General features: G+C 40.0%; 1 protein-coding gene across 4 annotated transcripts in view; it reads right to left on the bottom strand.

Annotated features, from left to right (window-relative positions):
- The window catches only part of CAMKMT (calmodulin-lysine N-methyltransferase), a 387,780-nt gene that overhangs the window by 186,887 nt on the left and 187,403 nt on the right, over positions 1-13,490 (bottom strand). The gene's annotated exons all lie outside the window — the stretch shown is intronic.

Raw genomic sequence — 13,490 nt, 5'->3', positions numbered from 1 at the left:
TCCATGGGGCTCCCTGCATGGAGCCTGCGTCTCCTTCTGCCTGTGTCTGTGCCTCTCTTTCTCTCTCTCTCTGTAATAAATAAATAGAATCTTTTTTTTAATTTTTATTTATTTATGATAGTCATCAGAGAGAGAGAGAGGCAGAGACATAGGCAGAGGGAGAAGCAGGCTCCATGCACCGGGAGCCCAACGTGGGATTCGATCCCGGGTCTCCAGGATCGAGCCCTGGGCCAAAGGCAGGCGCCAAACCTCTGCGCCACCCAGGGATCCCAAATAAATAGAATCTTAAAAAAAAAAAAAAAACTGAACTGATTGAGAGAAAATGGAAATATTAACTATAAGGCCATAGGTTTGACTAAGAATTATATACAGGGAAAGGTCACCAGGTCATCTCAGGAGAAAATGACAAAGAAAACAAAGTCAAATGCCCATTTTTCCCTCTTATGATGGTTAATTTCATGTGTCAACCTTACTAAGCCATGGATCCCCAGATTAAACATCATTTCTCAGTATATCTGTGAGGTAGAAGTTTCTGTATGAGATTAGCATTTGAATGGGAAGACTCAGTAAAGCAGATGCCCCTCCTCAATGTGGGTGGGCATCATCCAATCCTGTAATAGGCCGAAAGAACAAAAAGAGGGAGAAAGGAGGCCTCCTGTTCTTTTTGCCTGCCCACTGCATTGCCATCAGTCTTCTCCTGCCCTTGGACTGGGATTTATATCATTGGCCGCCCAACTTCTCAGGCCTTCAGATTTGGACTGGAATCACGCCACATACTTTCCTGTGTCTTCAGCTTGTAGTTAGCAAATCTTGGGACTTCTCATCCTCCATAATCATGTAAGCCAGTTCCTCATAAAATCTCCTTATATAAAGATAGAGAAACAAATGTCTCCTATTGCTTCTGTTTTTCTTGAGAACCCTGACAAATATGCCTATATACCAATTCACAGAGATGAGCAAGAATTAAATTGTATGTAAAAAAATGTATTTATCTACATAAAAATTTAATTCAAAGAATAAAGCAGAGATTAAGAAAGGAAACCAGCAATGGCAGTCCTATGAGAATACACATACTATAAACCACTAGTAAGATGAAGAATTAAGATGATCTATGTCTAAATCTAGATATGAAATTGACATCTTCCTAAGATATTGTAGTGATGAGGAACTTTACCTTGCAAGACTTATGCTGTAAAGTTGATAGGAAGTTATAAAACATGGTGTCAGAAAGGCTAAATTCTAAAATGCTGATGTTTGCAAGAAGAAAGAAAAAAAAGGATAAAGATTAGAAAAGGTTGGTTGGAACAAGAAGATAATTAAGAATGTTATAGACCAAGTGTCCAGGGTGTGCAATGTAAAATGAAGGATGACAGGAAGAACGCAGTATTTATCAATTCCTTTTAATAAATCAATTCCTGGTTTAAATTTCTCTCTGGGAAGGGTAGAACAAGTGGAAAAGAAGGACTCAAAGCCCCACCTAAGATATAGAATAGTAAATAAGAAAAATAGAATGAAGTCACTTCAAGTGAATCCGAGTGTACAAGATCAGACCATCTACATCTCAGGGTACTGAAAGAATTTAAGGGTGAGTGTGCAGAATCAATATTAGGAGCTTTGAGACATCCCAAAGAAACAGAGGAGGGGCCAAAAGAATGGAGATAAGTATAGGCTCTGTTCATACTCTTTTAAAAGTTAAAAGATTAGGTAAAACTATAGCCCAAAGACTGTAACTGTAACACCTCCCCTCCTTAAACTGTAGATATTAATAAAGGAAAGTATGTTAACTCATCTCATAGTCTTTTTTTCTTTTTTGACAGAACAATCAGGCTGTCATTAGAAGAATGCCACAGATATCTCTTCATTTCAAGAAGGCATTTAACTAAGCCTCAGGAAGATCCTTATGGACAAATTCAAGAAAAACCAGCCAAGTTAGTTGATGGATGTCAACCTGTCTTAGGAGAAACTCTGAGAATGGTGTGTTTAGATCTAGCCCATTCAAAAATTTTATTAACAACTTGGAGAGAGATGTCAAAGACAAACTTTTTGGCTCCTTTTCCAATAGCCAAAGCGGGAAGGTTAGATAATAATCTGGACGGTGAATAAAAAATTTCAATTGATTTTGATTGGCATAAAAATGTGTTTAAAACCAATGTAATTCAAATCCAAATGAAATTTGGCAGGTAGGAATATAAAGAATCTTATTTATCCTAAAACAAACAAAAGTAAACTGTACAAATTAGAGAAGACCGAGCTTATTAAGAGTTCCAGTGAAAAAGAAGATGAGTTTCAATAGCCATAACATGCTTTATCATGAACCAATTATATAATTCTAATTCAACTGTTTCAGGCACTGTATGACACTCTTATCTACTTCTTAATTAGGCTTCAGTAAGTAGTGGGCACAGATGTAAACATGTAGTAGTCTGCTATACTGAACCCTATGTGAGACACATTTTCCAAAGGGATGACAGATTCAGTAGAGCAGAGGGTGAAAAGTCTGAAGACTATGTTAAAAATAAATAAATAAATGGTTGTACAAAAGAGAAATTCAGTCTGAAGAAACTTTCCAAAGCGATGAGCGTTGTTCTTAAATATTTGAAGGAGTTTCATGAAAATAGGGTAGTGCTCCAGAGAGAGGACAAAGAGCATATATTATCACAGAGAGGTACATCAGGCTCATTATAGGGTATGCTATTGTTAACCATGCACCACCTCAAAAGAAGCACAGTTCCTCAGAGTAAAAATGCTCACAAACCTGTCAAGATACTTATTGGAGGGGTTCCCACACTGGGGGGAATACATGCAAAAGAAGACTGTGCATCCCTTTTCAATGCTATCATTCCATGATCTATGAATAATGTGCCCTATTTAGAACAATGCCACCACTGAGTCGTGCTTCTAATTCAACAGCTCTCAAGTTGGATGGATCTAGTGGTTCTTAGCCTTTGAAGAACCATTTGTTATAGACACTGAGAATTAATTGAGTCTCTCCAAAACTTGTGTATTGAAGATGGACTTTTGCCTTGGAAAAAATCCTTTGAGGCTACAACAGAAGGTACAAGCATTCCTTATATCTTTCAATGTATGTAAACTGGCCCATCCCAAGGTCTAAATTTAGCAAGCACCAAGGAAGCTGTGACAGTGAGAAAGAACTTTTTAAAAAACTGACAATGCTACTGCAGTTGATAATCTCAAGGCGAGACTCATCACATACATTTTCCTTTAATGCAAGGCAGGGTCCTGCTACCAGTATTTTCAATCGACTGATATGGGGGTGCCTGGGTGGCTCAGTCCAGTAAGTGTCGACTCTTGATTTCAGCTCAGGTCTTGATCTCAGGGTCATGAGTTCAAGCCCTGCATCGGGCTCCATGCTGTGTAGGGAGCCTACTTAAAAAAAAAAAAAAAAAAGTAAACTGATTGACATGTGAGAGGAGGGAGGGACAACCTAAATTGAATAGAAGGCAGAGAACAATGACTAATCTAATTCTTAACCTTCCGCCTATCCCTTAATATATTATTGTTCTCCCTCAATATATTATTATATATTAAATTCAAGGGACATTTGTCTATCCCTTATATTTTAAAAATACCAAAATGGAATGGAAACATCCAGGAAATAATGAAAAGTGCCTTTTTTTAAAAAAAAATCACCTCTCCACAGAGGTCACCTGCTGGTACAAACAAATGGACAGTGACTCAGAAACATGGTACCAACCATCCTTTTAACTATTTAGAAATGTTTTTCCCCAGGCCTTTCATAAAGATATTGTTACTACTGTTTCTGTTTCTATTTTACACATGGAAGAGGGAAGGAAAGACTAAGGCAAGTTGTTCAAGGCATTCCAGCAGATGAACTCCAGATCAGGAGCAGCTCCATCAGACCACCCCACTAGTATTCCCTCTCTTCAAAAATGGATTGCCAAACAAACAAAAGGATTGCCCTCGGAGTACTACAGAATTAAGTGCCTTATTAAACACAGTTCAGTATTGCTTCCTATTTCTTTCCTGTGTGAGTCTTATTTCTTCAAATGAGAGAATGCACTAGCATTTAAACACAATTCCCCTCCCTCCAAAACAGAAACAAACCAGAAAACATTCCAAATGCTTCTTTCAGTGCTGCGCTCTGGCAAGGCTGTGAATACGATTGAAGCAATGCCAAATAAAGAACACAACAGCAGTTACTACCATTATCATTGCTACTGGACATTTCTGTGACAAATAATGCTTGCAAAACACATTACCATAAATTATGAATGAATCTTATGTCTAGGTAAATTAATAAAGAAGGCAAAAAGAGACAAAGCAAACCACGTAAGGGAGAGTAAAAAAAGATAAACTTTCTGCATACGGTTGCATTCGTGGGGGGCAAGGGTGGATATTTTCTGTACATTTTCTCCCCAAAATACAATTACATCCTTCTAACTTGTTTCTATTTTTTAATAACCTTTCACCCTGCAATGAAGATGCCACTTACACAGGCAGGTATGACCCTACAGTCTCCTTTCTGCTGCTCTCCAGGTCTTGGTTTCCTTTCCAGACAAGCCAGACTTCCTCTCTTCCCATTCACTCCTCGACCCACTGCAATCTGGCTGCCACTCCTTATTACCCCCTGGAAGCCTCTCTGGCCAAAATCAATAATGACTTCTTTGTTGCTAAATTCAATGGACACTTTTCTGTCCTCATCTTACCACCATCTCTGCAGGATTTGACATGGTTGACCACTTTCTCCTTCTTGAAAGTTTCTCTTCGCTTGGTTTCTATGACAACAATTTCTCCTGGGTTTCCTCCTCTCTGGGCATTACTTTGCAGTCTATTTCCCATGGTTTTGTTTGCTACTATCCACCCTTCAAATTCGTGATCACCAGGAATCTATCCTAAGTTCTCTTCTCTTCTTTCTTTATTCCTTTCTTCGTGTTCTGTCACACCCACTATCACGATTTCAGCTCCTATGCACTTATAGAAGACTCCCGGATCTGTTTCTGCAGCTGAGACCTCTTTGCTGACCTTTAGACCTCTGAGCAGTGGAAGGCCGATTGGGACAATTCTTCTAACTGCCATGGACTCCACACACTCAAAATACCTAAACTGAAATTCACCCCTCCTGCCCCACCCCTTATTCTAATTTGTTTCTCTTCCTCTGATCCCTGTTTCAGCATTACCCATCACACAAGCCAGAGACCTGGGAGTCACACCTGATTCCCCCTCATCCCTTACCCCACACATTCAAATAGTCACCAAATCCTAGTATCTCTACTTTGTTACTAGATCTCTAAATGGTCCCCTTGCTCTCCCGTCCCCATTATCAATATCCTTAGTGTAAGGCCTCAGTGTTTTTTTTTTTATCCAAACTATGTCAACAAAGCCTTTGACTGGTCTCCCAGTCTCCAGACTCACCCTCCTTCCAATCTATTTTCCATGAAAATATTGCAAAAATATGCATCTAAAAAGGCAAATCACGGCCATGCTTTTACAAGACTGTCTAATATGGCTGCTGCTTCTCTCTCAAGTTTCTTCTCTCATTGCTACCCCCTTTCCCTCTTTTTGGCAGTTCTAAGACCATCCCTGTCAAGTCCTTATATACATGCAGCTTCCTCTCCTATAACTTCCCTCTCTCCCCCTACTCCCACTCCAACCCAAACTACCTCTATCTGGTTCATTTCTACTCACTTGTTTGATCTTACTCATCTTATTTAACAGACTGTAATGCTGCATTTACTACATATCAGTCAGTGTTCTAAGGGCCCATCATTTTATAGATGAAAAAATGAAGTACAAATAGGTCAAGTAACTTGTCTAAGAGCACACAGCCAACAGTGGCAGTCAGGATTCAAACCCAATCTGGGTCCAGCTTCCATTTACTTGGTTACTAAGAAGACTTTCGTGTTCCTACACCACTGAATGCGTCCCTCTGTCATAATGCTTAACTAATCATTTTTCCTATTCTCTTGTCCATCCCTTCTACACAACAGTTTCTTAAAGGCAGAAACTATATCTTTTTCATCTTTGAAAGTCCAGTGGTTATCCCAGTAATTGTTATGCAGTATACAGACACTAGATACTTGTTCAATGAATGAATAAGGTAGCAAAAAAAGTCACAATGGATAAGCAAACTTGGTATTTCTAAAACCTAAGCAAGTATCCATGTCTTAAGATTCTCCACACATTTTTATTTGCAAGTCACTTAATGCCTAGATCCTCTTTTTTAAAGTTTGTGTTTTACAGAAACAGAGTACCCAATCAAACAATAAAGGTAACCAATCAAATGAAAGATACTTTGTAAGATGGGTGTCTTTAAATTTTAAATCCATTAAAATGTCTTCATTTGGTAAACTATTATTTTTATTTCAGTGTAAAATTATAATTAAAAACTCCACCTGAGCTTTGAGAGTAATTGTACCATTCATTAGAATAGAGTGAAAAAGGATACAACTATGGAATATCTTACCATCCAACTCTGGTAGACCACAGAGGGGAAATACCATGCTTTCAGCACATTTGTAATATTAAAATAAAAAGTGTTTCGTTCCTAGACAAAACGACGTCATGACTTCTTCTTTTTTATTTTTTAAGAGAGAGAGAGAGAGAGCACGTGCAGGTAGCAGTTGGCAAGGGGAAGGACAGAGGGGGACAGAGGGAATACGGAGAGAGAGAATCTTAAGCATGCCCAGCACAGAGTCCCACCTGGGGCTCTATCTCACGACCCTGAGATCATGACTTGAGCTGAAATTACGAGTCAGATGCTTAACTACCTGAGCCACCCAGCTGTCCCAGGAGGCCATGTCCTTTTAATGCATAAAACAATACAGGTTAAAAATCAACTTGCCTCTACTTAGGAGTACTTATATATAGTTACCCCAGAATCACAGCCCTTGTATAAGAATATAAAATGAGGAAGACTCACATGTTATCTACATGTGACCTTCTGGCTCAATGGTCAACAGAGTGCAAGTAGCATAATACCATGTTGGTCAATTACAGATATTTGAATACCATTGGCTACTTGCTGAAGATGTTACCGATTTTAAACAAGACTGATGTGCCATGAAACTTTCAATCATAGCACATGTCTGGTACTTCATTTCTGTGACAAAGGAACATTTTGACTTGAACTCTTTGGCTAAGCATCATTTTACCTGTACAAACTTCATGCCAAAGGGAATCCAGCATGAGAACATTGTTCCACAAATGTTTACCATGAAGATTTATAAATTTTAATGAGTCCAAAAGAGAATTTTATATTTTAGTCTAAAGATCTGAAAACCTTTGTCCTGTCACTAGAATAAGAAACATGAACCTATTGTCCTGACCCCAGGATGACAGTATCAGCTGCTGTGCCTGGAACAGTCCTAGTTTATGGTATTGCTGTAGCACAATTATTAATAGTACCCCCTTTCACTCTCAAAAGTGCCCCTGTTAGAATGATAAATTATATGGTCATCCTAAATATGCCTTGTCTGTTAGATGTACAGAGATGAATGTAAGACACTAGGCTGACCATACTCAGTACTATCCAGAGGACTAATAAAGAAAGGAAAATCATTCTCAACCCTATGCATGCCAATAAACCTGAATATTTATGGCAGATATGACAATAATTTCAGCTCAGTATTAATATTAATGTCAGTAGCATGGACGACAGATTAATATTACTTGTACTAGGTGAGAAAGACGTAGACTAAAACAAGAGCTCCCCTCCCACTTTCTTTCCAACTCTCCTATTCCCTTTCTCCAAATTGTTCTTTCTTCTAAAATCACTGCAGACTAGTCTAACAACTATCAAGGGAAATGTCCTACCTAAACTACATCAACTTATTCTATCCCTGAGGCGGAATAATGGAAGGCAGTCACCCAATGGTTAAGAGGCAGGCTTTGTGGTCAAACAGACTAATTTTCACAATCTGAGCTCTCTCACCATGCACCATGTAACTCTGGACAAATCACTTCACTTCTGTGTGTCTCAGTTTCCTCATTTGTGGAAAGGGAATAATACTAGCAGGATAGTTGTGAGGACTAAATAAGATGATGTCTGTAAATTGCTTAGCATGGTTCCTGAAACATAGTAAGTGCTCAATAAATGGAAACTATGAAGGTGAGTGGTTGTCTCAGTCCTCAAACCAGAGTCTGAGCATGGCTACAGTATTGGTGTACAAGGACATCAACCATATACAATTCTAGAATCTTAGAGTTGTTATGGAGTGTACAATCACCAAGGAAGATCCTCCATGTCTAGGAAAAAATATTAAGCCCTAGATAGGTAAGTAACTTGGCTCAGGTTGCACAATTTGCTAACAAGAAATCCATAATGAAAATGGAGTTTTAAAATTTTCTCTTCTGAAATTTTTTGTTTATTTATTTATTCATTTATTCATTTATTTATTTGAGACAGACAGTACAAGGTGTGGGGATGGGGGCAGAGGGAGAGGGAGAAGCAGACTCCCCACTGAGCAGGAGCCTGACATGGGGCTCGATCCCAGCACCCTGAGATCATGACCTGAGCTGAAGGCAGATGTTCAACCAACTGAGCCAGCTGGGTACCCCTCTCTTCTGAATTCTATCAAAAAGATTCAGAAGTAGTAATGACTATAGACAAAATATTAGTGTGTATCACTGTGAACATTTATCCACACGATATGTTAGAAACCCATGTTTCACTTTGCCTGGAGTAAGTTAAACTGGTTCTGATATAAATGCCAAGATGCCGTTACAGAAAGTTCTTCATAGTTGTAGAGAGGTAGATCACGAATAGGCCTCAGTTTTCTCTTTTGTAAAGTGGGAGTAATATCATGTGATTCCTAGGGCTGTTTGGAAGATCAAACAAAATAACATGCAAAAGCACTTAGTGCAGCACCTTCCTGTGATGTCCCAAAGTTTACTGTGCTGACAATGATCTCTATTCTTCCACACAAATTCATCTATAGTGACATAAAATTTCAACAAATTCTTTCCATTGCTGCCATCTAAAAAGCATTCTTTGGTTTAAAGCCCAGCCAGCATGTTTTAAGAAAGCATGTCCTCAATGCTAATGGACCGGCTGTGTCCCAGCATCTTTTTATTGGGAACTCTCTCGGCAACTGAATGTTAAATACAGATCACAGGTGACCCTGATAAAACTACTCAAGTAAGCAAATTTGACACCTTTCTTTCTTACGCATAAAACTCCAGGGAGCTTCAAGGCCCATCAGTAATGGCCAGAGGAATACAAAGGGCAACAGGCACAATTCCCTCCAGAACTTGCAACCCTTCCAACATTACACAGAAGCCATCTGCTTAGAGTCACTTGGACAATGGGAATTTGAGATCTCTGTGCTCAGGTTTCTAAAGTAAATTTACGAATTCAATTACTGTGGCATCGAAGGCATGCCCAACTACTGCCTGACACTGTGTGAGGCTCTGCAACAGTTCTTTGGGCGATCTAAGAGAGAGAATAAAGATCTTGCAGATGTAGGTTTCTGCCCCCAAGTTAAACAGTACTACGAAATCTTGTGATTAGACTGGTGTGGTGTACTCTACCTGGAACTTTGGAACAACACCTAGAATTTTGTGGCTAGGGGGGAATAGACAATTTTTTACCAAACAAAACGGTGAAGAGGGCACTTGGGTGGCTCAGTAGGTTAAGCGTCTGCCTTCAGCTCAGTTCATGATCTCAGGGTCCTGGGATAGAGCCCTGCATTGGGCTCCCTGCTCAGCAGGGAGTCTGCTTCTCCCTTTGTTCCCTTCCCTTTACCTCCCACTCATGCTCTCTCTCTCTCTCTCTCTCTCTCTCAAAAATAAATAAATAAGTAAAATCTTTTAAAAAAACAAAACACTGAAGAAACTACTTTAAAATTAATTGACATTTATTTTAGGTCTTGCAAGATGTCCCACATTATGTACAGGAATTTAGGTAGATGGGCCTTCACTGAAAGGTAGTTAAAATGTTAACCCCAAGCCCCATTCTTGACAGTCCCTATGAAGATATCCAAAGAATATATAAAATATCCACAGTTCTCTTCATATCTTGCAGTGTATGAGGCAATACAGCATTGGCTTAATTCCAAATTACAAAACATGTGAAAAAGAGGGAACCACAGCATATGACTCATCCAGACACTGCAAGCTCCTAGAGGACTCTTTTGGTTTAGAAGACAGTGAATAAATGCTCAACAGATATCATTCGGTTACTGACTTCTTCCCATATTCACCACATGGAAATAGAAAAAAGATATGAGGGACGCCTGGGTGGCCCAGTGGTTGAGCGTCTGCCTTTGGCCCAGGATATGGTCCTGGAGTCCCAGGATCGAGTCCCACATCAGGCTCCCTGCATGGAGCCTGCTTCTCCCTCTGCCTGTGTCTCTGCCTCTCTCTGTGTCTCTCATGAATAAATAAATAAAATCTTAAAAAAAAAAAAAAAAGATATGAGGAGCCTAAACTCCCTGTGTTCAGTGTCACCCCAAGAGCCTTGCTTAATGTTAACCTTGTAGTAGACATTTCATAATCAATTTAAATCATATTCCATAGGTCCCACATATGGAATTTTCATATACACATTTTATATGTAAATACACACTTACATGGCTGTCAGTTTATTTTTTTAAAGATTTTATTTATTTATTCATGAGAGACAGAGAGAGAGAGAGAGAGAGGCAAAGACATAGGCAGAGGGAGAAGCAGGCTCCCTGCAGGGAGCCCCATGCAGAACTCTATCCCAGGACCCTGGGATCACAACCTGAGCCAAAGGCAGACGCTCATCCACTGAGCCACCCAGGTGTCCCTGGTTGTCAGTTTAATATATATGCTAAAAATAAAATATATATAGGCTAGTGTTCCTTGTGTTAACACTGTCTCTTGCTTGACACAAGCAGAGGGAGTGGCAGAGAGGGTAAAGCGGACTCCCCACTGAGCAGAGAGCCTGACATGGGGCTCGATCCCAGGACCCTGGGATCAAGACCTGAGTGAAGGCAGATGCTAAACCAACTGAACCACCTGGGTACCCCTCTGCCCACCTTTTAATGTTACTTCCAATTCTGACAGATCAAAGTGAATCATATTTTTAAAGTCCTAGAACCTAAAGCTAATAAGAACTACACACTAAGCAAGGGAAGGATGGAGCAACGGAGCAAAGATGCTTTCCACTTAACTTTGAACATGACAGACCTGGATCAGGAACAAAAATGTGTGGCCAACATGCAAGAAGTTCAAGAAGACCCATTCTGTCCTTCGAAGATGAAAGCCCGGCAGAGGGTGGGGTTGGAGGACATCATATAGGACATAGGCTAACTGGAGTTTGAGGCTTTCCGGGTCCTTAAGATAAGCCAATAAACAAAACGATAATGATCCTCTGTCAAGAAATGTTTTTAAAATACATGAGTAGTTCAAGAGGTTGTGGCAGGTGGCTTGACAGGAAAAAAATGGAGTCTTCCTGCTGTGAGAAAAGATTCTTCTCTTCCCTTGGGGCGAATTATGTTTGCCACTCAATGTACATTTTCTGTGTTTTGGGGATTATAGAACTATAATCATAGTACTCTGGCGAGGAATTCCCCCAGGGGGTGCCTGAGTGATTAGTCACCAAAGAGAGCCCAAAGGAGTGGACAGAGCTGGTAAACTAAAGAAAGCCTTAGTCATTCACTAGCTTCAGAAGATCACAGCCATCTCTTTCTACTGTAAATGAACTGGGACCATTTTCCTCCAAGAGGAAGAAGACCTTAACAGATGTGAAAATAGAAAAAGGAGATCACATTTTTCTCCGGCCTTGGAGGGAAACTCATATGGAACAGGCAAGGCTCAGAGAGAGAAGACACTCCAGTGTTTTGTTACTGCACGACAAATTTCCATAGATTTAGCAGCTTAGAACAGCATGCATTGATTAGCTCATCATCTGGTAGGTCAGAAGTCTGGCACAGCATGGATGGGTTCTCTGCTCAGGGTATCACAGGCTGAAATCAAAGCATCAACCATACTTTCTCATTTGGAGGCTCTGATGAAAAATCCACTACCAAGCTCATTCATATTGGCAGAATTCACCTCTTGCGTTTGCAGGACAGAGGTCCCCTGTTCCTTGCTGGTTGACACCCACTGGCCACTCTCAGCTCTAGAGGCCACCCACATTCCTTACCATATGGTTCCTCCTATCTTCAAGTCAGCAAGTTCTTCTCTATGCTTCCAAAATCTAACTTCCTGTTTCTGACCTCTAGCCTCAAATCTAAAGGGCTCATGTGATTAGGTCAAGTCTACCCAGATAATCCCCATGCCTTAAGATCAACTGATTTGGGACCTGAACTATAACTGCAAAAAATCCTTCCACAGCAATACCTAGATTAGTACTTGACTGAATACCTGGAAGAAGGTGTGTGCACACCAAGAGCCAAGAATCGTGAGAGCCATTTAAGAATTCTGCCTATTGCAGGACATACTTGTCATTAGGATTTGTGGTTTTGTGTGATATTATGACTTCCTGGTTTAGAACCAGTGAAAACCAAAGCACGGAGAGGGAAATGGGTCTTGGACAATGGCAGAGCTTCCAAGGCCCCAGATTCACAGAAAACTCTAGACTGGGACTAGAAGTGGCATGTTTAAAAAAAAAAAAAATGTGGCATGTATTTGTCTAACATTCATTCTGTGATATCCAACAGAGTCAAGAAGAGAAAGGAGGCCACCCAGAGCTGGCTGTCCCCATAAACTATGCTATAGGAAGCACATTGTAGGGTGCTAAGTAAATATTTGTTGAATAAAAAAAGAACTAAGTCTTTGGGGGGCAAACACTAATGTTAGAATCACATATTTAAACCTAGCATATATCTATGCTTTTGTCTTTCTTCCATTTTCCTAAATTGGGAAAATGTCCTAAGCTAAGGCTTTTCCCTGCTCCTCCATCAGGATAGTTACAGTGACCAGTATACCTCTGATGGGCAAGTATGCCAGTGGCAGGACCAATGCTAGAGGAGAGACAGAGACAGACAGCTGTGGGGACGACCTCTTTCTACCTGAGTTTCAACTCAATCCTGTCCTCCCTACTGCATTATAATTAACTAAATTTAGGCCTTTATGAAGAAGGAAAGAGAGAAGGGGAAGTAATATGATTTGAGCATCTCCTGTGTGCCAGACACTTTATAGACTTACTTAATAATTTAATGTTTAGTTATTCTTATTTAATTCTCATACCCTATGAAATGGATATTATTTCTAATAAACAAATTAAGGTACAGAGATGGGATCTGAAACCAGGGTCTTTCTGATACTAACCTCCAAGTGCTTTGCCAATCTTATTCCATGCATTGCTAACTGTCAACCTGTAATGATTTCATTCACTGTCCTCTAAGTTTTAGGTTAATCATTCACCTACCATTTCTGACCCACTCTTCTTACTGGAGCCCTGAATTTCAACTTGATCAATCCTGCTGAGGCACTGTCTTCTCAAACCATCAGCCTAGAATAGATTATTCGGCCGAGCGAATTCAAGAGACTGCCTAAAGGGTGAATAAGACTACCAGTACTAGAGTGGAGGTTTCTGTACC

Source organism: Vulpes vulpes, chromosome 16 (assembly GCF_048418805.1).
Source record: "Vulpes vulpes isolate BD-2025 chromosome 16, VulVul3, whole genome shotgun sequence".
Classification (NCBI taxonomy): domain Eukaryota; kingdom Metazoa; phylum Chordata; class Mammalia; order Carnivora; family Canidae; genus Vulpes; species Vulpes vulpes.
This window is presented reverse-complemented; position numbering and strand designations above follow the sequence as displayed.